The sequence below is a fragment of the Bactrocera neohumeralis genome, unplaced genomic scaffold, assembly GCF_024586455.1.
Source record: "Bactrocera neohumeralis isolate Rockhampton unplaced genomic scaffold, APGP_CSIRO_Bneo_wtdbg2-racon-allhic-juicebox.fasta_v2 ctg100, whole genome shotgun sequence".
Lineage (NCBI taxonomy): Eukaryota > Metazoa > Arthropoda > Insecta > Diptera > Tephritidae > Bactrocera > Bactrocera neohumeralis.
The window spans coordinates 313,634-339,210 of record NW_026089625.1 but is presented as its reverse complement, the minus strand read 5'-3'; the positions used below and the strand labels follow the sequence as shown (position 1 = coordinate 339,210).

The window sequence follows — 25,577 nt, the reverse complement described above, 5'->3', positions numbered from 1 at the left end:
ACATCTTCCGATGGGAAGAGACTCCGACGGGTTCTTCACAGCCTCCCATAGTTGCGTGGTTGATGTCGGCTTATATCGAGCTACTGTCTCCTTGACATCAGTTCACCAATTTTCAATAGGGTTGGTGTCTGTGGACAGTGGCGACCATTCCATTACCACGATTTTCCTTTCCTCAAACCATCTTTTAGAAACTTTACTTGTGTGTTTGGGATTTTTGTCCTCCTCCTGTTGTCCTCGTCCAAACAAGCGGCATTTCTTCAACGGCAAGCATTGCCAAGAAAAGCATGCCCAAACCATGATACTCGCACCTCCATGTTTTACTCTTTTTGTTGTATATTATGGCTGGTACTCGGTATTGGGTGCAGGTCTTACATATTGGCGCCTTATCCCTTTCCGCCATACTTAATAATCTTTGGTTCCTCCGCCCATAGAATGTTCTGCCATTTTGTCGAAGACCAATTTAAATGTTCTTTAGCGAATCGAAGTTTTTTTTCAACATGCTCAAACGTCAGCGTACAGTTTCAATACTTGCAGATGCATTAAAGGCATCTTTTATCTCGGTAGCAGCCGCAAATGGAAACTGCGTTCAGTATCTGACAATGGAATGACTTCTCTTACTGACATTGCTGGCTTCGTTCCACGTTTTTTATTACTCGGTTGGTACCTAATACCGTTACGTACCAATAATATTGGACTTCGACATAAGTTTTTGCCTCATAAATCAATATTTTTATCAGGACGAGCTTCTCGGGCGTGCAATTCTCATTTTTCCACATTACCAAATGACATAACATTAATATTAAAAACAAAAATTTTAATTAAATAAATGAATCTCCACAATTTTAAATTTTCACAAACATTTTCAGATTATTTTAATTTCTCAAACACTTCTTTCCCACACAACAAAGATTTTGACTGACCGAAAACGCTTTTCAAATAAAAAGTCCCACAATTTTAACAAAAACAATGAGTTAAGCGAAACAAGTCGTTGCATATTTTCATGTCGACATCTGAAGCTAACGGATTTTAAAATGAATCCAAAAAAAAAAGAAAAAAGTCAGCGGGATGTTCGAAAATCCTGATATTATTATACTTTCATATATATGGGGGCTAGGTCAGGTTTGCGCCTAATTAGATCTATTTTATGCACAAAGATACACTGCAATGAGCAAAACATGTTCTGTAATTTTAATTGTGATAGCCCAAATATTGGCCGATAATCACCAAACCACTTAAGCCGAATTAAACATATATTCGCATAACAAATTTTGCTATCCACTCCGACAGTATGAAAATGGACGAAACCGGTCAGATCGATTATTGAAACTCGGAAAGAATTGTACTCGGTTTTGATTTTTGTAAGTTGCAACAGTAGAAAATGTTTGTTTCAATCCGTACTTAGCTCTCCTACCTTTTCATTAGGGAAGTTAGAGAAGTTCTCACACAAACTAACTCCTTTTGTCTGCTAGTTGGGAGGTCATTCAAAACTAGAAAAAAAACAATACAAAATTGAAAATTTCTCGAAATGCAATTAAAGGGGTTATATTCGACTAGGACATTGAAAACGTACAAAACAAAGCGTTGTGTATTTATTTATCATTTGTATGTAGTAAAGTCTTTTAGGCGTATGCACTGGCTGAGATAGTATTTGCATGAGTATTTAAAAGTTCGTTTACGCATACCAAAAATCGCTGATGGCAGTTCAAATTGTTGCAATTGTTGTACTTGGATGTCCGCACTCGTGTGTGCACACATACGCACCTGTGAGTATTGCTATTTCTTTGTGTGGACTGATAATTATGTAACAAAAATGTTTATGGCTTTTTCAATTTAAGATTTTCAGATTTGTTGTACAACAAATCATTTACTAATTGTTCTTTTCTGCGTCCATTTCTCCCATCGGCATTTGCAGAACAATGAAAACCAAAACAAAACAGCAATTTCATTCCGAATGGAAACGAAACAAATGCTCGGTTCCCAAGCCGCTCTGCCTACACTCCTGGGGAGTCCAGCTACATATAATACATACATTTTGGTATATACATATGTATATACCTGCGTATGTATGTTCATGACAGGATTTGCTCTGTTGGTCAGTTTGGTTGTTGATATTTGCAAATTTGTTTCGCTGGTTTCTATGTGTTGTATCCTGTTTTGAGTTGTGGCCAATATACTTGTTATTGGAGTGCTTTTGTTTTTGCATTTTCCAATTCATCTTTGCTGTTGTGCTTTCGTTATTTGCCGATTCTTTGGCCAATTTTGTCGGTCTTACTGGCACATGCAGAGAAACATTTCATTTTGACAGCAACAGCAACAGCAACAATAACAACTACATCCTTGTGTTTTTATTGGTTTTCTGCTTGTCTGGTCAGCGGCATGCAACAGAGAATTTTTAATTGGCATCAAATTACGCTGAAATTTCAACAGCAATACTTTCTAAATTCTTCATTCTATCCAGATTCTTACTCAAGCCAGCTGCCTTTGTGCGCACAGCTGTCGGTGGGTGTGGCATGGCGCTTTCTTTGTTTGGCTTTTGGGTGAGGAAAACTTTCTCTTACTTTGTTATTTGTATTTCGGTCCACACGTATTGCATAAATGTAAACAAATTAAGCACAGTTACAAGGAATGTTACAGGTTGTTATTAATTTGAGGCATTTTCAGTAAAATTTCCGAAAACTAACAAAGTAAGTATTAGCCTCCTGCGGGAATAGATCAACACTTTCGTGAGAGGGGCTTAAGATATTATAATTTTGAAGTGGTCGACCAAAATGGTACATATTTGTTTACTTATTAGTATAAATTAAAAAACAATAAGTTGAAGTTTGATCAGAAATACGAAAATACTTTTTCGACTACCCAATTCAAAATATATTAGAGTCAGTGTATATTCAACACATAGAACGCCATATCTAACTCCTTTTCTAAAAAAAAATGTTTTACGGTTTTTATTATTTGTTTGCTAACACGTTGCTCTTTAGAAGGCTGGTAGATCTCTTCTTTTCAAGCGAGCTAAATTACATAATTTGCATGTGGTACTAAGATTTTATTATAAACGGTGGACTCATTTTTGGTCTTAGTGAAAATGTAATACATATGCTTACACTTTTGTTTACTAACATTTATTCACCAGTTGTCTAGCCATCACTCGAGAAAACTAAAATGCTCCGCTAGTGCCCTTGACGCTCTGACAGGACATTTATTATGGCAAAATAAGGCTGTGTCCTCCGCAAAAGTGGATGTCAATAAGATAGTAATCTTCTGGAATATTATAATTATATTCTTCGTGTAAATGATATTTCAAAAAATGTATTTTGCTAAGTTGGTGCGTTGCGATTTTTATAAGGGATAAAAATATCGAACAAAGAATTTGACTCAAATTTTGTACTTCTAACCAAATTTTGTGGGCGGAATGGTTGTGATTGTTGGATAAGGTTTACAGTTATTCAGTTTTATCAAAAACACAAGCCCACGAGTGGTAGAAAGTCTTCAAAGACGGTCGAGAGATCGTTGAAGACATGCCTATTAAAAAAGTGAAGATGATGCTTGAAAATCGTCAGGAAAGTGTTAGAGAGACGGCAAGAGAACTCGACATCGCGTTCCTGCTCGATTCTTCCCGATAAAACTGATTTTTTTTTAAAGAGTTACTATACTCACAGGTCCCTTTGGACATGTTCGATCATGCGAGTTCGGATACCATATATTTAAGGAGAGCATTAGAACTGCCGATAAGACTTGGGTTAGAAATTTGACATAAAAGCAAACTGAAATTGCCGTTCCATAGAATTCGTTTTCAATCAATCAAAGAAATAAAACAAAATTCGGTGAAAGAGCTAAAGGCCATCCCAAAAAGTGGTTATGAAGATTGTTTCGAGGACTGGAAAAATCATTGGCATAAATGCATTACATTTTGTGGGGATTTCATTTCTTGTACACTGCTTTGATATGCACCAGCTCTTAGCTACTTTAACAGTAAACTTTGTTTAAACAGGAATATTATTTTAAGTTTACATATGTATATAAAAGGTCGTTGGGTACACCTTTTCGTTGGAAAGAACAGTACCCTCTATGCTCGAATAAATTTATGATTTCGTCTGTTATTCTATTTACTTTGTCTACAGAGCTTTGCTTTGTTGAAACCCGAATGGGTGCGATGTAATTGCATATATAATATTACTGTCATGGAGGAAAGGAGACATCTTTGATAGTAAAAGTATTTCAAATTGTTTGAAAAAGCTGTGTAAGAGACTAACTTCGGTAAGAAGACGGCTGTGTTAACTGTTTTCCGTTTTTGTATTTCAAGATGATCTGTGACTTTTTTATGAATACTTTTAATTTTTTATGTCGAATACGAAATTGAAAATTGCACTAAAAAGTACGAAAAGTACCCGATTCAGTTTCCATTTCCACCGCACAACGATGGTTTCAACGTTTTCGTTCTGGTGTAGAATCAATAAAAATACCGCAAGACTTTTTTGACAACCCATTATTTGGGAACTCCATTACGATCCTTTTAATTTCACAACTTGAAAACTTAATAGGGGAAAACGACTAGTCTGAAAAAGTCATCAAGCGCAGACATTCTAAACGATGACTACTCCTCTTGGACTTACCTTTTAGGAAGTGAACGCCATCTGGCACCGCAGAGAACTTAAATGGTCTATGCGTGGTAGTGACCGACCAGATTAATCTAACCTAACCCAACCTTGAATAACTCATGAAATGGTAAAGCTTCACTTAATTCATTATATTTCTGCTAATACTCGGTATTTTTAACCTTTTTGCTTAGCAATCAATCGTTATATAAAATATATTTTTTGTTGAGTCATCAAAGGCTTGTGTTGGTTGGAAAACCAAAAAATCCACCAAACATTCAACCCAGAAGTACTTACATATGTATATCTGAATGAAGCAACATATTAACTTCTGGATATTTTATATTCGTTGTTTCATTACGGAACACATTTTAAAAATGAAACGACCGTAATTTTATGAAATAATTCCAAACCTCTGATTAACAAAATTAAAAGATGCGTCTGCGCAAACTTTCAAATATTTGTATGATTGCATTATTTCTGTTTACTATCTGTATGTATATTATATGTTCATATATGTGTTTCTTTTCACAAAAAACTGCAACTCGATTTATTTCGCTTCGAAAGTTGATTGGTTCACAACATTGTTTCATTTTCACTCTATTGCAGCTGAGTGTGCTGAGAGACTGAACATGTATGTATGTCTGTATTGGGAAGACACAGGAGTACTGTGCGTTTGTTGTCTGTCATTTTTGATGTTATTAGCATAATTTTACACCTAAACCTCAACGGCTACTATGCAATTTACAGCTTTGCTGTTGTTCCACTTTCCAATGAAATGCGTTGACAAAATATGATTAAGTGCGAAACACACTCGAAGCGTAAACGCATAAGCATGCAACAATGCAGGCGTATTTGGCGCACCTTCATACCTAACGTGTATGCAAATTAGGGTGTTCCTAATTTAACATATTTTTTTGCTTTGGTCTATTACTTTATGTAGTGCTCTGATCTTATATGTATTTAACAAATTTACCAAAAATTTTGAAAAAAATATATTCTAACACAAAAAGTTGCGCTGTACGAAAAAATTAGTTTTTTCACAAAAAAAAAAAAAAACCTTTAAGTAGTTTTAAACCAATTAACAATTGCTTTATAAATTATAAGTCGCTCATACGTCATAGATACTATTTATGCGGCAATGTATTAGAGAATAGCACACACCTTAATGTTAATATATATATATGTATATATACGTTCGTGCATACTTGCTTTGCTCTGTGCGAGTACACACGCGTAGTATCAATTAGTCGGTTCGGTCTGCCACGTTATTCAATTTCGAATAACGATTTTCCTCTTACTATCAAGTTAATTTGGGTGGTGACGGCATGCTGCGACAACAACAAATGTATTCACAACGGGCAACCACTGCAAGTATTCCTGTCTACGGCAGAATATGCGGCAATGCATTATGTCATTATTATTATTATTGTTTAGTTAGGGCGCTTCGTGTTAGGAGAATGTGCTCGTGCGTGGCTATTTATCAAGGGAGGACTGGTTCGAATGCATTCTAGCGGATTCAGTCACCTAAAACTGAACTTAAACTTAAGTTGTAAATATCTTTAAAAATATATTTGTATAAATATATGTGGATTATCTTCATCGCTAAAACAAGTGTTATGAAGATGTGCCGGCAGTGGCAACAAGTACACTATGCCACTCTCCGCAAATGTAAGGAAAATGCGGCCTAAAACCTGTTTCTATTCTTCGACTCGCTGTTATTATTAATATGAATGTAGTTTGCGGTGGTAAATACTCCTTCACCTATTTGCGCATGCATGTCAGCAACACTTCGGCCCACAATGCTAATTAAACTCCACATAAATACGAGCAACACGTAGTTGCACCTGCAGCGTTGCCATTGTTCATTTCAGTAGAATGTAGGCTTCCAGCCAGTGTCTCTGCTCTTACCATTGAGACTTCGTAATTCCACCCACAAGCTAGCATGCAACGAAGAGGCAATTGATAATACAACCGGTGTCAGGCGGATATGGGAAATTAAAGTAATAAGATTATTACGGCACTGTTGGCAAAAGCAAATATACAGCTTTGCAGCGCACTGTCGCATAAAGTTAAAATTATTAATGGAAAATGATACCTTCTAGGTAAAACTTGGTATTGTGTTGTTCACTCGAAAGACTTCGATTTTGGAGATATCTTAGAGCGAAAATATTTACGGTTACTATAGGATTCGACGATGCATCATCATCTTCTTCTTCTTCTTCTTCTTTGCTCCTACACACCTGGGTGGTTTAGACCGATAACATAAAAACTGGCCAGTTGTGAGGTCACGCACGTTGTAGACCTTTTCGTTGGAGCATCGTCTTTCATGCGTAGGAGATGGCTTAACCCGCGCTTTTGTTGGATATGTATTCTGCTTTCTCGTTTCGGTTCGTCATCTCCCATATTACTGCGACATATATGTATTAGAATGTGAAAGATAATAGACTTATAGTGCGCAATTTTTGTTCGCCGAAAGAGAAATCTGTTTCTCAGTTGCTTACCGATCCCAAAGTAGTATCTGTTGTCAAAAGTTATTCTCTAAGTTTGTATTGTTGGTGGTACTTATGCTGGTTCCCACATACGATTTTTTATCTTGCCCTCGTTCACCATTCTTTCGCTTCTTTTTCTTAACTAGAAAAAAAGAGGTTCTATTATTAAGCTCTATGATGTCAATCGATTAAATTCCAGCTGAGAGGCCAATTTTCGACCACTTTTTCCTGCAATTGGAGCCATAAGTCAGCAATAATGCGCTGAATATTTTCTTCCAAGGTGTCAATCATCTCCGACTTATCTGCGTAAACAAAGTCTCACAAAAAACAGGCCAGTGGTGTTAAATCGCAAGAACTTTGAAGGCGTGCCACAGGACCACGAGACTAATTAGTGTGGACACCAAAAGATCCGTTGGCTGTATGGCATGTAGCGTTATTTTGTTGGAGCTAAAAGCTCGTCCACATCCACATCCTCCATTCCAGGTACAAAAATGTCAGTAATTACTATTTTAAAGCGTTCCTTATTGACTGTAACAATATGGTCGGCTTAATTTTTGAAGAAATTTGGACCAACGGATGGCCTCTTTTGGATTTTCGTAAATACTCTGCTTCACAGCATCTTTAACGTCTCCGTGCGTAAAGGACGGGATTTCTGAGGATGTGCATTATTCATACAAGTAAACGTGGTGCGAATCCATGGTTTCTCGCATTACCGACCCTGCTGAGCGATTATGTTGACCGATTATTGGACGCAGCGGACAATACGTTCCGCGAACTGAATTATTATTTGGTAATAAATTTGCACGATTTGTAAATGTTCTTCCGGAGTAAGTGTGTTTATTATGAAATGGCAAATAGAGTATAAATCAAGTAACAGCTGTCAAAACGACTAACTTCGAAAAAGGTAATGCCTCGTTGAAAATCACACGTCTAAGAAACACCCATTATAGTTGTCAATTCCAATACCTCTAGATCAACTAGACCCACTTTCTTCCAAAACACGTGCGTTTGCATTAGTTCAGTACGCTTCGGAATATGCTTAGCTAATTGTTATTAAAAGACTAATTTTATATTTTTAGTTGTCGCAAAAATTTGCCATTCAAGTCAACATTATACCGGACGAAGGGAAAATTTAAACTTTGCTTGTCATTATTCTTCACACGTCTACAATGTTTGCTAACTTCGATGCCTTTAGTTGGTTGTTAATTACGCAGTCTTCTAAAGTTTTCAACCTCAGTCATTTACAATTAATGAACTCACCCTACTTGTTTGCTAGATACTTGCATCTAAAGCACATGTTTAAATGGAACTTTTCAAAAAGTGTCAACGACAGCAGCTGACCCCTGTTTGAGTGAGAGACACCCAACTACGGTGATTGTTAGAAGACGAGTTTCAAAACAAGTTTTAATTTTTAATTTGTGCTGTGGTCAAAACGGTTTACCTGATGTCTTGCGCATCGCTGCAAATGCTTTGAAAACAAGAAAAGCTGCAACTTTCGAAGATTTACACCAACAACTAAATAAAATTCACCGACACACGAAACTGACGTGCGGAAAATGTTCTAAAAATAATATTAGTAAATAAAAAATTAAGAAGAATGATAATTATTTGACAAAGACAATTAATATAACTCGACAATTATGTTGCGTATGCTCAAAGCATGCTTAGTTAAATTTAAGAGCTCACTGTGTTAGCTTCAAAAATTGCCGTCAGTATTGTAGCATTTTCGTATTTGCATATAGCATTTGAAGGTAAAGGTTGCTGAGAAAAGAAAATGAAAATAACTAATTCCTCTTATTTTGCGTACATGCTTTCATATACTACATATCTATGATATCTATATGCATATATAGTTACATATATGGTTTTGTTGGAGTAACCAGTACGAGCAGCCAAAAATGCAATCACTTGCAACTGTGAGCAAATTTCGTGGTATGTGTAAACGAGTATAACCAAAAAATTGAAAAATTCCATAGAAACAATACAAAAATACCAGCATGGTACGAATATAAAGCTGAATGTAACTGCTATTTACATGCAAACTATTGTAATATCAGCTGCTGAAGAACTGAAAAATTTGAAATATTGCTAACAATTATCTTGCAACTTTTTGTTGTGTTTTTGTCACAATTGCTGTCTCCTAAACATATATTCAACAAGTAATGGCTATCTAAATATTTCGGTGCTGTGGCTTTTTGGGACAATTCTTACAAAAATTTGAAGCAAAGAAAAATATTTCCATAATGAAAAAACTAAAGTGAGCTCAAATTAGCGGTTTAAAATAATCATTTCTGTCATAAGCTGAACCGCTGGTCGGAAAAGTCTTTTATATATATAATGAACTTTAATTAACCGAATATGAACCATTTTAGTCGGCCACTTTTTGTCATTTTTCCGTCTCATCAGTGTAAAACGTATTCCATCAGTATGAAAATTTTTTTGGTTTCTCGACGGAAAGCTGCAATAAGTAATTTTCACAGGCTTCTTTTGAAGCCAACTCTACTCCATTATGGGAGTTTTGCATTGACCGAAACAAATGATAGTCCGATGGTGCAAGGTCAGGGCATATGGTGAATGCATCAAAAAGCTCTTTTTGCCGAGTCCTCAAAGATGTGTGTGGTCTAGTGTTGTCCTGATGGAAGACGAAGCCCTTTCAGTTGATCAGTTCTGACCGTTTTTTCGAATGCTTGTTTCAATCTCATCAGTTGTTCAATCAGGCTGGAGCTGCTCTTAGTATATGATTCCTTTCCAATCCCACCAAATACTCAGCATAACCTTTCGAGGCATCAATCCTAGCTTTGCGAACATTTGTTGAGCATCACCACGATTGAACCATGGTCTTTTTCGCACATTATTGTCGTATATGATCCACTTCTCGTCTCCTGTTACCATTCGCTTCAGAAGTGGTTCGATTTCATTTCGTTTCAGTAAAGATTCGCAGATGTTAACTCGGTCCATTAAATTTTTCATAGACAATTCATGTGGTACCCGAACATCAAGCTTTTTTTTTGTAGTCAACACTTTTTAAATGGTTCAAAACCGTTTGATGATGAATGTAAAGTTCCTTAGCGATGTCTTGGCTGTTTATGTCTTTTCCAATCTTTTCCATCATTTCATCAACTTTTTCAACGATAGAACGATTGGCTCCGTAAAGTTCACAAATTTCATTGGTGGCTTGCGTGGCATTTTTTATAAAAAAATGTTCAAAATATAATTTATAAAAAAATTTCTTCATTATTTTCACTCATTTTTGAAAAGCTATAACTTTTTTCAACTTCCCCGATTTTTTTTTGGTGATATAAAGCTTAGATTCTCATCTTTTCAATTCTATATGACGCAATGTAGGTAGCACTGGATATATACGACTGGAACGACATCTATTGACAAAATACGATAAGACTTTTTCGAGTACCCAATATTATACGCTGACCTAGGTATATTAAGTTTCTAACAATGTAAAATTCAAAAGAGAACGTCAGAGACTTATAAACTACATATATATATGAATAGTCAGCGTGACGATTTAGCTTCAATTTGGAATCCAGGAAACTTCTTATTTGTCGGAAGGGCTGATATCTGGCCATTGTAGAATATATCTGCCAAAAAAAACTGAACGATCAGAATAAAGTGCTTGTAAAGACCTTTTACATTTACTGAAGAAATGGCTCAGATCGGATCACAAGAGCTGTCATACAAGCTGACCGATCAATGTTCTTGTAAGGAATCTCTTGTATTTGTGAAGGGTATTCTAGCTTCGGTGCAACCGAAATTAACGCTCGACGTTGGTTTTTATTATTTGAACCCTAGTTTACAATCCTCTAAGCCTTTAGCCTTAGATGATGTGCTGTTGCGAAGAAACCAACAACCATTATATGTTGAAATAATAAAACTCGCGTAACGACATACTAACAGAAAAAAACAATTACATGAACGATGATAACAATGTAAATAACTTCCGCTCATAAATTTGCAATAAATTCCTATACACACACATAGAACTGTTGGCCAAATATGGCCATTACATGCGAAGTAAGCACAGTATAGACGCATATGTGAAAACATACTCATATACATATGCACGCACTTCGAAACACGCCCCATCGTACACATTCATATCTACGTGCATATATGGCTTTATAGGAATAAGGAATATGTATGTATATGGCAACACACAGCGTTCTAGGATCATAAGGATCTGTTTGTACAGTGAATATGATGGTACATTCTCCCACTGACTGGCGCAGAAGTTTGGTTGTGTATGAGATTTTGCTCGTCGTTGACATTACACATTTTTTCGGTGGCAAAGACTGCAACAACATCAATCCAGCAACTCCTCTGTAGCTCGATGCATTGTGCGTCCAAAGTGCAGGAATTTACACAAAAATTACACCACATCAAAAGGGGGGTAAAAAAGTTCACAAGAATGATGGCACTCACAGGGTGTTGGGCAACTTTACGATTTACTATATACAAAGAAGCGTTTTTTGCAAGCTTTGTGGGTGAGCAAAATTTATACTGAATTTTGCAGATATAGTCATAGATACATTCACGTTATTTTAGACTAGAAAGCAGATCGAAAATTTATTCAAAAAAAAAAAATTATTGACTGCCTACAAACGCGCATTCTCGCTATCACTAATTTTAATAATGGAAAGTTTTTTGCAAAACTAATAATGATAGATTTGTGTTCGAGAATAAGGTCTACTAGAGAAAATATAATCATTTTGTTACTATGCTTTTCTTGAGTCTTCATTGAACGTTGTTTCACTGTAGATTTGTAGATTGCTTTAGCGCAAACAAGCCTGGGCGTAGTTTCTGTATCTACGCGCTTGAAGAACCCGACTACCCTGCAACTACGCAGCAAACTCCGATAGCGCGATATACCAACCTCACCAATGAACACACAAGCGCGCCTGCAACTCTCATAGCAATCGGCTACAGCTTCTGTTCTCCATGTAGTTCTTGTGAGTGACATTTTGAAAGCGTCGCTCATTTTTTGTGTTCTTTACGTTGTCTGATTACTTTTATTTTCCACTGTGGCCGAGTTGTGTATTTGCATGTTGATAGTATCGCCGACGAGTTTGCAACGTATATTGCTACTGCGCCCGCCGCTTCCTTGCTTGCCACACGGCACTACCAACACTGTTAAAGTGCACAACAAAATCTGATAAAATGCAACTGCTTTAAAATGTCATCTCTGTTGATTTTCAGCAACGCACAGGCACCGTCTCCAATGCACATACATTCATACATATATGTATGTATGTGGCATACACGCGCACAAACACACACCCAGCTGCATTGATAAATGTATAATAAACCCGTTGGCACCAGAAACTGGGCTGCCCTTTTTATTTGCTTCTTTTTGGCTTTGTTGCAGAGTTTCAGTTTTGGGGCTCTCAGCGAGCGTGTGTGAGTGTGCGTAAATTGTTGTTGCAACACATTTAAATGACATTATAGCGTCCAATCTGCATTTTTGTCACTGTTTACGTAGTTTACGACTTTTGCTGTTTGTTTGTTTGTTGTTTTTTAGTGGCCTTTTATTTAACGTAAAAATTTGCATGGGAGAGGGGTCAGACAATAACTTCGCCACTGAATTGCCGAAAAGGATAGCTTAAGAAATATTTTAATTAAAAAATTTGTTGCAAATTTCCTTTTCGTTTAAAAGTGTGTGTTACGCCATTTTACACAAACTTTCAGAGACGGTTTGTCTTGCTCGTCGGTATAATGTCGAGCATGTTGGCAGAAAATAGCTCGGGGTAAATAATTTTGTAATTGAAACGCAATGGGTTGCTTAAAGTGAACGAAAGTTATGGTAATGTATGGTATGGTTTCCTTTACTAAGGTCAAAATGGGACTACCTTATATGAGACTGCCTGGAAGCTGAGAATAAGTAAGGAAAGGATGTACGGTATTAAGAAATCTTAAATATTGAAGACTACTCTTGAGTTCTGAAGTCCGTCGCCTTAAATGGCGCTGAAATATGGGAAAAGCCACTCTAATTGACGTAACCTTTTTTCCATTTATGTCATTTGTATGTCAGAGTATACTTCTCGTTTCGTAGAGCGTTGGTTGATGCTGCCCTTGTAATCGCGGACTTACACCCTTTAGATCTCTTAACCAAAGATATTAGGAAGCCTGTGAAGGACATACCACACAAAACCGCAAAAGAAAAGAAAATATTCGAGCAGAGATGGTGAAGAGTTGACGATGGGAAGTCAGTCGAAATGGACATTGGACGTTCCGACTGATACCCAACATTGACTCATGCCTAAACAGACTATACAGCGAGGTAGATTTTTATTTTAATTCAAATTTTCAAAAGACCGTTTCAAAGCAGATTTGAAACATTTAACTTGCGAAAATGGTGATATATTCTCTTCTTAACTGACTGTCCGAAACGCAAGCAAGAGGGACGATACCTTATGAGCGCATTCGGTATAGACTTATTCGCTGAAAACTTAGTAGACCAAATGGTTGAATCAAAAGATAAGTGAATTATGGTTTGCAATATAGCCGCCAAAAGAGAAAGTCGGTGTGAGCCAGGCGTTGTCGTGGTGCAACTTCCAATCGGCTCCGGTGTCTTGTCGGCCCCGATTGACTCTTCGTTTGAGTCTCTTGAGGATGTCCACATAAAATTTGGCATTGACGGTTTAGCCAGGAGGAACAAATTCAGGATGGACGATGCCTTTGATGTCAAAAAAGGCAATAAACATCGATTTCACTTCGGATTTGCTCATTCATTAGCGACCTCTTGTCGGTCCTCTGAAAAGGCCTGGTGCCACCGAAACACACCACTTCTTGCTAAAGCAACATCTAGGTAGGTCTGCTAGATCATATCAAATGTCTCTGTCGCAGATTTACCGAGTTTCACACAGAATTGAATCGCGTACCTCTGCTCTAACGAACGCTACATTTTCGGCTTGCATCACTCACAGAAATACGTTGCGCGAAAATGCTTGTCCTGACTCTCTAAGTGCTCGGAAACAAATGACCAGCCGCTGGTTCGTTGGTTAGGAACACCCTTTACCGAATCCAGTCGGTGCGCTCACGCTCCAAAGTACAGTCGCGGCGGAAGAAAATCTGTTCTATTACTTTCCGGACAAACCCTGTAAGTAAGTATTGGGTTATCGGGTTTTTTAATATTTCAAAAAAAAATATTATAACATTCGACTTTTTTCGCATTGCCTAAGGCCCTATAACACCAAGTCGCCTGTAAATTTTGCTGAGGTAGACAGTACAGTACAGTACGGTACAGTAAACTTATTAAAGTGACAAAGCCACGCCCCTCTCCGAGAGCCCTCAATGCACACTGCGCGGCATTATTCATGGTTTGCCAATCCGCTTACTAATACATCTTTAGTATACACATACTTATGGAGCTTGTTCCCACAACGTTGCTTACAAGTTGTGGCCGGCAAGGAAGCATAAAAAGATTTTGCTGGCGTGCCTTTATTGCTTATTTGCTTAAAGCTTTATTAATGATTTTGCCGTTATGCGTGTTTTTGTTGCTGTTGCTGTTGTTGTACTATCTGCCAACACAATGTCATTACAGGCAAATAAATTACAATAACAACATGCTCAGTAACTGCACATAACCACACACTTCTCCACTCATCACTGGCATGACAAAATATTTGTCGGTTGTGTGCGCGAAATTAACAGCAACAACGGCAACAACAACAGCAGCAACAATTAAAGAAAGTTATGCAATCCGTTCGTTTGCTCGTTATGGCCGGCATTGGCGTGGAAGTGCTGACTGCTTTGATGCGGGCGGTTGCTGCGGCGACGCCAGTGACAGACAGAGGCGACGACGTCTGAGGCAGCGGCGACTTTATTGCGCGCCGACAATGATGCGAGAACGATTGTTGCAGAATTTATGCATATTCCACACACACACACACGCACACATTTGCGCACCATCGTGTGTACGGTATATTGCTTGTTTGTCACATTTGCTTGCTTCACTGGCTGACTGACATTTTCTTTGTGCTTTCCATTTGGCTGTTCTGCAAGCCGACCGCCCCGTGATTCCCCGGCCCGGCGCGCGCTGCATGTCTGTTCACATCACTGGTTGTTCATGCATATTAAACCCATACATTCAACCAAGCATCCGTATGTCCGTCCACAGTTCTGTCAGTTTGATTGTCTGTCTGCCGGTATCCTTTCACAAGCTTCACATGACATACGCACAAGTGGAGATGAACACACGCGTGCGTGTAGTTGCCACCACCACCCTGACTCGCTCAGCAGCCGGCATACTTCACCACGCAGCCGCCTTACGCCCACTTTGCTGCTGCTTCGACAATTTTTGATTTTATCTCGTTGATCCACTTTTCGCACTTCACTGCTTTGCCGCCACTCCACTATTTTTTCACCCATTAATCGCTTACACCGCAAATTACGCCGCTACTGCACTGGGCTCCGGCTCCTTTCTCCAGCTAGCCAACCATACATCACTTTGAACGGTTCGCCAGCGTGCGCCTAAAATCAGGCAGTAATTTACGCTCGTAAATTTCAATAATGCACAGGCCTGTGTGTGTGTGTGACACGCTGCATGCGGCGGCATTTCGCTTTGACTCCTTTTTGTGGGTGCTTCATAAACATTTTTGGGGCTTTTACAAATCGCTTGAAATTTAATTAGAGAAATCTTTTCAATACATCGCTGTCATTGGCATACAAAAACATGCTAAGTTAAGTGAATAACAGTTTACATCTTCGATTTGGTATTATTTAAGCGCTGCTGCCTTGCTTAGATACAAGCAGAAATAGGCAGCACAACGTTCGGTATACATTGAAGCTACGCAAGGTAAGTGGTTCTACTTGCAAGTTTTTACTTTTAGCATAATTCAGATTCACCATAATTCCCGTAGTTTATGCCATTATTTGTTTGACTTGCAGCGCTTGCTGAAAACTAATTTCCTCCAGCCCTTGAAAGACAATGTCGAACAATTCATAAACTGTCTAATCTCCAATATACACAAAGCCAACAACAATGGCCAAAGCGCTTACAGAGCGATCACAAATTATATACGTACTTAACCACACAAATAATCTCAGCAAGTTTGGTGCTTGCAAAGGGGAAATCAGTATGCAAGCAAAAGACAAAAACTTGAAATGAAAACTCCAAAAGTGATTTCCATAACGCAGTCATATTTAGCATAATAATGATAACAAAAATAAAAGCAAGTCGCTAGTTATGAGCGCCAGCCATTCGTTCCTATGTTTATGCAAACGCTTTAATTCCCCCGGCAGCGAGCGGCAGCCCTCAGGACTGCTTGGCTTTGGCTCGCCTGTTGGGCAATTGGCACTTGCCTGTGTGTCGGGTGTGTTGGGCTAAGCCGTGTTGTCTTGTCTTCATTTTTGAGCGTAAATACAAAAACGAAAACAAAAAAACAACAGCAACAATAGCTACTCCCAGCACAAACATTTGAAAACAGCTGAATTACTAACTTACTAATTTACACTTAAGCGCTGAGTGCACTCCAGACGCTCATTCCTTACAACTTACATACATAAATACATAAAATACATACTTATGTTTGTATGCATATACCTACGCTTGCACATCAGCAGCAAAGGAATCTCGCTTATTCAATTTTCCTAGCTCGGCACCTGGATTTTAAACCTTTTGTTTTTTTTTTTTTCGTTGTTTCATGCTTTTGTTTCACGCTCCTCCAAATGAGGTGAAGTGGCTTCAATTGACACGAGCAAAGCAAGGAAAGCAAGCAATGACAGCAACAGGACTACAAGTGCCTGCCTTGGCGCTGGCTGTGCGCTGCCTACTTGAGTCTGTTTGCAGTGCTGCTTTTTGTTGTTAAGGCGGCGCTCAGCCCGTTTGATGTGCGCACATTAGCGTGTACGCCATAAAATAACAGTAAATATTATTTGTAGCACAGATCTAATGGGAGTATTTCGGGAAATGTTAAAAAGGGATTATGGTTAATTTATTTATTATAAAAATATTAATTAAAAAAAGATTTAAATTTTAAAAATTTTGTATTAGAGATTTTGACAAGTCTACTACCATAAAGCAGCCACTGTGCGCCATTTGTCGCTGCTCAGCGTTCATATGCGCATTTGTGCAATAAAGGATGCCAATTCGGCTTGTGCGTCTGAGCGAGTGCGCTCCTTTATTTGAACTCATTAGCGCAAGATTTGCAATGCCAGCAAGCATTTTTTCACTTTTCACCCACCTCACCTAATTGCTGTTGTTTTATTGCGCGCGTTCGTTCGTTCGTTGGCTTGTTGCCGCGTGCCACATGACATATGCGCCTCGCTATTTGCATACATAAATAAGGCAATGTTTGCGTTTGCTTTGTGTTTGCTCATTATAGTCAAAGCTGTGCGTAATGTTGGCGGTGCTGTGACTTATAATCAGTCAAAATTATAATTACATCCTTTTTCATGAGCTTAAAAAATATTTATAGTACACGCAGCAGGTGTGTGTGTAGGTGTTGCTGTGTGCTTTGCTCTTACGTACGAGCTTGCGTACTCATGACCACATACAAACACATGCACATACGTGCGATTGGTGTGGTGAGGGCGCCGTCTACCTTCCTGCTGTCTGCTCGTTCGGCTTTCCACTTGACTGCCTTGATTGTCAGCGTTGGAATACATAATAAGCAACACAGCAGCAAAAGTGCCAAAGTAGTCATCTCGTCTAGAAATTGTAAAGTGGCAGCTCTTGCACTGAAATGTGCGCTTTATTGTTGTAGTTTTCATGCTTCTGCACAAAAAAGGAACAATAACGCAAAGATGTACAGCATGGTGCAAATACTTAGTGCTGCGAAGCACTACAGCTCGTAATAGCTCCGAGTTGTGTTGTATCGTTGTTCCTTCACCTCATAATTAATCGTTTGAATTGCATCAATGGATTACACATAAAGTTGTAAGTTGTCTTCAATTCGTAAAGTGATGAAGAGTGGTGTATCGAAAGACAACTGGTAAAAATTGAGGATAACGACATAATCAGAGGGAATATCAGATGACTATACCACTTCAATGGGGTACATTAGGTTAGGTTAGAGCATGTGTTGGATCCTAAATCGGTAGACTCGACTTGGACAGATATTTGCCTTTGAGTTACCCAGAAACTCCTTAAACACATCGGCGAAGCGTTTTTAGCTCACCACAAATTTATTAGGGCGGATAAAATCAATCTCAGACCCTTCAAAAGATTATCTAAAGGTGTGTCTATCGAGGTTCAATATCACTCTGGCAAAAGTCGGGCAATAAGGGAGAAAGTCACAAGATGATTCCCGCTCGCCTTCCTCCATATAGCTTTAGTCATTTCGTGTAAGTGCCTATAGTGCAGTGTAAAGTCAGAAGGCCGCATAATGACTTTGCTAAGTATATGGTCCAGAAGTTCCTCGTAGTTTTGATTGTGAACCAGCGCCTGCCTAACTAACTGCATGCAGGATTCCTTGAAGGAGAAGTGCGGTGTCGGCAACTTTCCATCGGCTTCTTGACAACTGCAGCGTCTTCCAAACGGAGGTGGCTGCCATAAAGCTATTGCTCCGGAGCGCAGGCTCCTTTAGAGCGGATACTACCTACTCCGACAGTAGAGCAGCGAAATTAGTCTTGAGTTACCTGAATGCGCGCTCAAGACTAGTGAAAGGATGTCTAGACTCCTTATTTCTAGCATTAAGTTATCTTAAGATTATACTGGTTAAGGTGCTTGACCACATATAATTGTCTCAACACTTGCTTCTCGAATGTCGATCGAGGTAAAACATTTTGAACCTTATTTGTTTTAGCAGAAGTAGAAATAATTAAGTGTTTTATGTTATAAATTCACGATATTTTTAGTTTCACAAAGAATATAACCTCCACCTTGTTGACTGATCAGTCATCTAACCTAACTTATGTTATGTTGACTGGTTTATGAAAATTGTGCCGGTGACAAATTATATTATGTTACGGTTTTTTGAATTGCTAATGAGGAAGATTTTATGCTTTCGAATTCAAGAGCTGTAAGAGAAAACGGTTCGGTGATGTGATAAAACTACTCTTTTACACGTAAAAATAAACTGTATCTTTTTCCCCCATTGAATGGGAGTTTCACCATCTTAAATGGCATACTTTTCAAAGTGTTTCTTGAAAAAACTTTAATTACTACAAAGTTCGCACCGCAAAATTTAAAATAATTGCGCACATATGCACTGTGCTTAAAAGATGCAGCAGTGTCAGCAATAAAAGTAAAAACAATAATAATAACCACATTGACACGATATGTGGTTGAATTAACGCTGTGTGCGGTGTTGCCACAATTTCAACCGCCTCATGCAGCGCAAATGACTTGCCACGCTGCTGTGAAACTTCCTCTGAATGATGATGACGTTTTTTATTGCTTTTTTATTTTCTCCATCATGTTTTGTTTCATTGCAAAGTAAATGCATTCCAGAACTCACACGCATACACACACATATGCCCTTAACACACTCATACATATGCGTTCTTATGAAAATTGGATGCTGCGCGCAGCAGGTGTTGCGGCAACTACCGGCGCTTTGCAACTACATTGCTACACTAACTATGCAATACTTACACCTTCCCCTTTGCCATCACAAATCCCAGCCCATTGCGCGGCGCTCTTTTCTCACCATATAAACATAATGGCGGTTGATTATTCTCCTTAAAAAAAATTGTTGCACATCGCGGCAGCAAAACGGGCATATAAAAGGCTTAAATAGCACAGACCAACAACAATAACCAGTCAGCTGCGCTCAGCGTGAAAGAGCAAATGAGAAATATTGAAAGTCGATGGCGTACTGGCGGCCATTTGTTGGCAATAAGCGGCTGGTCGATAGTTCGGCTTCTAATGCATTGCGAATTTGTTACGCGCAATAGTTGGAATGCGTTTAGGACTTAAGTTTATAAAAGAATATCCACCACCTGCGAGCGATGTAATAGCATTATTTTGAAGTGTTTCTTGGAGAGTTCTAAGTGCCAGATAATATATGCAAAGCCATACTATTGAGATAAGGAGCTCAGTGGTAGTGAGTATTAGTGTAAATGGTGATTGCTTCAAACGAGATCACGTTCTTTATAACTGACTCAAATTAGTGGGCACGAAGGGTAGTCAAAAAAGTATTTTCGTATTTCTAATCAAACTTCAACTTATTTTTTTATATTTAAACTAAACATAAAAACTTTAATGAACAAAATATGTACCATTTGGGTCGACCACATTTTTCGCCATTTTTCCACTAGAAACATTAATATCAAAACTTCCCAGCCAAGCTGGCTCAGTTTTCAGTCATCAAAGATGTGTGTGGTCTAGCGTTCTTGATGGAATACGAAGCTCTTTCTGTTGATCAGATCTAGTTACTTTTTTCGATTGCTTCTTCCAATATCATCAGTTGTTGACAGTAAATGTAGAATCAATCGTTCGACCAGGCTGGAGCAGCTCACAGTGGATGATTGCTTTTCAATCGCACCAAACACTCAAGCATAGCCTTTCGAGGCGTCAATTCTGGCTTTGCGACCATTTGTTGGGCTTCACCACACTGGACCATGATCTTTTTCTCACCTATTGTAGTATTTGATCCACTTTTCGTCTCCTGTTACAATTCGTTTCAGAAATGGTTCGATTGCATTTCGTTTCAGCAAAGAATTGCAGATTTAAATTTTTCACAGACAATTCATGTGGTACCCAAACATCGTGCTTCACTTTGTAGGCAGACTTTTTTAAATGGTTCAAAACCCTTTGAAGATGAATGTAAAGTTCCTTAGCTATGTCATGACTGCTTATGTAACAGTCCTGGTCAATATTTTTCATAATTTCATCGACTTTTTCAATGATAGGTTAATCGGAGCGAGGTGCATCTTTCACATCGAAATTTTTCGAACGGAAGCCAGCGAACCATTGTTGTGCTACACGAACTGATACAGCATCGTCTCCGCAAGCTTCACAAATTTCATTCGTGGCTTGCGTGGCATTCTTCCCTTTTTTATTGTCTTCATTATTTTCACTGATTTTCGAACAGCTGTAACTTTTTTCATTTCTTCCATTCGGTTAAATGAAGCTTAAAATCTCACCTTTGCAACACTATATGGTATGACACAATGTAATTGGTAGCACTATTGAAAAAATACGAAAATACTTTTTCGACTACCCTATGTATATTTGATCTCATTGATACACCGCTAACTAAACATTTGCTGTCGAAGAATTGCATTTGCAAAGTGCTAAGCAAAATTGAAAGTATAAATATTGTGAGTATTGTGAGTTAACACACTTAGGATACTTTCAGTCACCCGCAATCGTCGAAAATATAGCACTACAGCAATAATTTACCAGCAGTTACATATTATTGCCTCACTAAAAGCCGCCCCGAGTCATCAACTGTCGGTAACAGCGACACAGCAGTAAATGCGCCGGAAACTGAGCACAGCCACACTGCCTGAGCGAATACATTTGCCAAACAATGTAACTGATCTTCCGCAACTAGTTGAGAGCATGCCGTTCATGGCGTTTCCGCAAATGTCTCTGCGACATACGCAAATAACTGCAGTATATCGGAATACAAAAATAAATAGCAGCATGTATATTTACACGTTTAATTTTATATTTAGTTGTGTTCGAGCCCCCTGCGGCGCGGACTCGCCTTCTGGGTTGTGTTGTCGATTGTGCTTACATAACCTCACTGGCATTACCAGGCCAGGAGCTTCCGTTTATCGTTTGCCTAGAGCACTTTTTCTTGCGCTGGCAACAAAGGACTGCACTCGAGGAAACACATACACTTTTACACGCCCCATACAAATACAAATATATATATTTTAATAAATGTAACAGTGCGCCTAGTGGCAAGGTGAAAGGTCAGAAATGGTGAGGAGAATATGCTCCTCTTTTATTTGTTGGCCATTATTGCGAATTTGCCTTGAGTGGTTCACTTTTGCGCGCATATAAGCGAGGCATATTCAACTATTTAATAGAATATATGTATGTACTTATGTATGTATATAGTTAGGTATTCACAACAAACAAAAATCTTAACTTTGCCGGCATCGAAGCTATGACCCTATACCCTTTGCGCATTTTTTCTAGCACAAAAGTGTTAAAAAAAATTTTAACTTGATTTTGATCACTCGGTTTGCATGGTAATTATATGGTAGACTATAGTCGTCTGATTTGAACAATATTTTCGATCATGAGCAAATAAGAAACAAACGTGCACAAAATTTCAGACCGATATCTCAAAAACGCTTGTATACCCGACAGACAAATGACAAGGCTAAATCGACAGAGCTCATCACTCTGATATGTTATACGGTCTCCGACGTTTCCTTCTGAGCGTTACAATCTTCTTTCTTAACTAAAGGGTAACATGGTAACATGGGTTTCCTCGAGCCTATTTTCAATTACTTTTTCTTATATAAAAAATTAAATTTTTTATTCTAATTCATTATTCTAAAGATCGAAAGATGCATATTTTACAAAGATCTTGTGAAATTTTAAAGGAAATTATCTTAGATCATAAATGAGGTACTGTTCAAAAAAAATAAAAAGTGAAAATTGTAGTTTTACTACTGGTTAAGGGGTTATATGGTTTCCTTGAGTAAAAAACCGAATTTTTTCAACAATTTTTTCTCATATTAAAAATGAAATGTTTTATTAGAATTTTTTATTCTTACAAACATACACTATTAATAAAGAAATTCAAAAACTTAAAAAAAAAACTGTTTTAAACTCGGCCAACTCGGCACGTCATTTCCGGTGACCCTTCGGAAAAAAGATGCGCCGCGTTGGCAGGATAAGTCCTTACAGGATCATCTTAAGTGAAAAAATACGTGTTTTAGTTAAAACCTTAACTTAGAATTTGGCAAAGGAAAAAAATAAAATAAAATTGTATTTTTGGCAGACTTTTTTACAAAAAAATTAAAATTTCAGTGAAAATTTCGCGAGATTTTTTTCAAACAGTTGTAATCGAAAAAAACTCATTCGTTCAAGTCTTTAAGAATTGTATCTCAAAGACCTTATTAAAATTTCATGAAGATCGGTTATGTAGTTTTCGAGACTTTGCCAACTTCAAAAACACAGTTTCGTGAAAAGCGCGTTTAAAGACGGCGCATTTAGCTTAGCTAGCCTGAAGCGCACAAGTTCTCAAGGCTCTACCTCCGAAACTATTACTCAGGTCAACTTGAGAACTTAGGACAATATTTTTGAGATGTTGTAGAATTTAATAAAACGATAAAAACAAAATCGTTTTTTTGAAACCTGTAAACCCATGTAATCCCATAAAAGAAACGAAAATTTTATTTAAAATTTTTTGATTTTCTATTTATTAGCTATCTTCACTTTAAGTAAAAATCAAATATATCTGCATCATATTGTTGATTTCTAGAGCAGTGATCATCAATACTAACATGTTATTAACCTTTTCTGAGAATGTCTTCAAATCTCTGATTAATTATATTCGCCTTGTATTAAATAGGGAAAAGCATAAATAAACGTTCTTTAGAGAAACTTCAGACGTCTTCTATGTAGGTTGGTAAGACTGGTAAAACGTTTATTATTCATCTGAACTGTTCACTGGGTTTTTGGTGTGAATTATCGCACTCGTGGTTGCCAAGAGATTTTCCTTTTCTTTTTAACTTGACAATTTTTACACATGCACACTATATACCTGAGCTTATGTAGCTAGATACGTTTATGTGCACAAACATATGTAAATGCGTACAAATAAGGGTGCACCTTGTGCTCTTATGTTGGTGTTTACATTAGGTTGTATACTTCGGAGCCTTTGAATTAATAATTTACTTACATATAAGCTATAGAACTTGCATAAAAGGGACGGAAAATAAAAAAACTTGCAAATCTAGCAAAAAATACTAATAAAAGAATTGAGAAAAAAAGTCAGTTTCATAGTTGAAACCTTAAAAAGCTAATTAAATTAACATTTTAATTATTTTTTCTTTTCTGAAATCCCGAAAATTTTCAATGCAAACCAGTTTTGTTTTTTTTAAATCCCAATTATCGGATTGAAAAAGATATTTTTAATACTTAATGATAAAAGTTAAAAATAAAATGTATGAAAGGTGTAAGTTAGAGTATAACAGACCATTTTATACTCTTGCAATTTGCGCTGATCAAAGCAGGGAAATACCTTTAGATGTTGGAATATGTAGCGAACTTGCTCAACTTCATTGTCCGACGAAATCGAGAATGGATTAAAATCAAAGCGAAAATCATGCTCAATCGATTTTATCTAATCTAGCCAATTTTGGTCTCAATAAATCCATTTAAAATACAGAACTTCTTTTGGTGCCAAGGAACATGTGTACTCAAATTATAGCTTGCACGGACGGACAGATATCCAGATAAATGGTAAATAAAAGATTATGTATGTAAGTGACTGTTATTTTTGTTTGTCGCAAAGTCCAAGCACACCACTTGGTATTCAAACTTGTCTTCGGCTAACAGACCCATCCTTCATAGTACCGAACTGCCGGTACCAAAGACTCCAAATCGGTAGCTGTGGATTTTTATATCTGAATAAGAAATTTTACAGACTCAGCGAGTCAAAAATTAAAGAAGGAGTATGTATAGGTCCGCAAATGTGGCAACTGACAAAGGGTAAGAAATTTGAGGAAAAACTGAATGACCAGGAAAAACTCACTTGGAAATGTTTTGTGAACATTGTCCAAAATCTTCTAGAATACATATAATCCGAAAATTACAAAAGTTAAATTTTGGAAATTTTATTAAAAAGAACGACATTCTTTGTGTTATTTACTATTAGATAATTATAAAAGTTTTCTCATAGAAATAAAAAAAATCTTTTTATTCCTTTTGTTTCCACCCTTTTATTTGGAAATAATTTTTTACTAGAGGACCCGTCCACGTTAATATTATTACTACCGTCTATATCATTTCTATTAGTTGGATTATAACTATTTGTTAATGAGATATAGCATTTTTGTGAAGCAACTTGTGTTAGTTTACAAAAAATGGATCATAAAGCATTTCGTGTGTTAATTTGGGTTCAGGGAAATCCACCTTTGAAAAGATAGTTACTAAGCTGGAAAAAGGCGAAATGAGCACCGAAGACAATGATGCTCTAAAGAGGCGAAAATTCTGTGCGAAGTGGGTGCTTCTGAAGTTCATAATCCAACAAAAACAACGAATAACTGATTCTGAGAAGTGTTTGAGTGTTCTTTAATCGTAATAAAATCGAATTTTTGCGTCGGTGTTTGACAATAGAAACATAGCTCCATCATTTCCCACTGGAGTTCAATCGACAGTCATTCTTGTGGACTGCACATGATGAACCGGTTCTCAGGCGTGGGAAGACGAAAAAGTCGGCTGGAAAGGTTATGACATCAGTCTTTTTGTATGCATGTTGTATAATACATACTCAACGACTGATTACTGAGCCAGTCATAATCTATTTCGCTACGTACATATTTGGTTGCAGTTCTTTTCTACTATTCCCAATTCTTAGCAATTGTATTATTTTTGAAGAAGAATCTGTTTAAAATTGTACAC

General features: G+C 37.5%; 1 protein-coding gene across 2 annotated transcripts in view; it reads left to right on the top strand.

Annotated features, from left to right (window-relative positions):
• Positions 1 to 25,577, top strand: part of LOC126766372 (uncharacterized) — a 277,536-nt gene that overhangs the window by 1,294 nt on the left and 250,665 nt on the right. The gene's annotated exons all lie outside the window — the stretch shown is intronic.